This window comes from Malurus melanocephalus, unplaced genomic scaffold (genome assembly GCF_030028575.1).
Source record: "Malurus melanocephalus ecotype Western Australia unplaced genomic scaffold, MMel_1.1 scaffold_1898, whole genome shotgun sequence".
NCBI lineage: Eukaryota > Metazoa > Chordata > Aves > Passeriformes > Maluridae > Malurus > Malurus melanocephalus.
In genome coordinates, this window is record NW_026625130.1 from 15,566 (window position 1) to 16,952 (window position 1,387).

Consider the following 1,387-nt stretch of genomic DNA (forward strand, 5'->3'; position numbering starts at 1 on the left):
CTCCCAGTTCCCCCAGTTCCCCTTCCCAGTCCCTCCCAGTCCCTCCCAGTTCCTCCCAGTTCCCTCCCAACCCATCCCAGTCCATCCCAGTCCCTCCCAGTTTGTCCCAGTATCCCAAATTTCACCCCTGATTTTCCCGAGGCCGCTCCCAGTCAATCCCAGTCTTTCCCAGTTTCCTCCAGTCCCCCAAATCCCCTTCCTCCAGTCCCTCCCAGTCCATCCCAGTATCCCAAATTCCAGCAGAGGCATCTCCCACTTCCTTTCCCAGTGCCTCCAGTGCCCCCCAGTTCCCCTTTCCCAGTTCCTTCCAGTTCCTCCCAGTCCCCCCAATCCCCCTCTTCCACTCCCTCCCAGTCTCTCCCAGTCCATCCCAGTCCCTCCCAGTTTGTCCCAGTCCATCCCAATATCCCAAATTCCAGCAGAGGCCTCTCCCAGTTGCTCCCAGTGCCCCCAGTTCCCCTTTCCCAGTCCATCCCAGTCCATCCCAGTATCCCAGATTTCAGCAGAGGCCTCTCCCAGTTGCTCCCAGTCCCTCCCAGTTCCTCTCCCAGTGCCCCCAATTCCCTCAGTTCCCCTTTCCCAGTCCCTCCCAGTCCATCCCAGTCCCTCCCAGTCCCTCCCAGTTCCTCCCAGTATCCCAAATTTCACCCCTGATTTTCCCGAGGCCGCTCCCAGTCACTCCCAGTTCCTCCCAGTCCATCCCAGTCCATCCCAGTATCCCAAATTCCAGCAGAGACCTCTTCCAGTTCCCTTCCCAGTGCCCCCAGTTGCCCCAGTATCCATTCCCAGTCCCTACCACTCCCTTCCAGTGCCTCCCAGTTCCTCCCAGTATCCCAAATTTCAGCCCTGATTTTCCCGAGACCTCTCCCAGTTCCCCGCAGTTCCTTCCAGTTCCCCTTTCCCAGTCACTCCCAGTTCCCTCCCAGTTCATCCCAGTATCCCAAATTTCAGCAGAGGCCTCTCCCAGTTTGTCCCAGTCCCTTCCAGTTCAATCCCAGTGCCCCCAATTCCCTCAGTTCCCCTTTCCCAGTCCCTCCCAGTTCCTCCCAGTATCCCAAATTTCACCCCTGATTTTCCCGAGGCTGCTCCCAGTCAATCCCAGTCTCTCCCAGTTTCCTCCAGTCGCCCAAATCCCCTTCCTCCAGTCCCTCCCAGTTCATCCCAATATCCCAAATTTCAGTAGAGGCCTCTCCCAGTTGCTCCCAGTTCCCCCTCAGTTCCTCTCCCAGTCCCTCCCAGTATCCCAAATTTCAGCCCTGATTTTCCTGAGACTGCTCCCAGTCAATCCCAGTCCATCCCAGTATCCCAAATTCCAGCAGAGGCATCTCCCAGTTCCCTTCCCAGTGCCTCCAGTTGCCCCAGTATCCATTCCCAGTCCCTCCCAGTT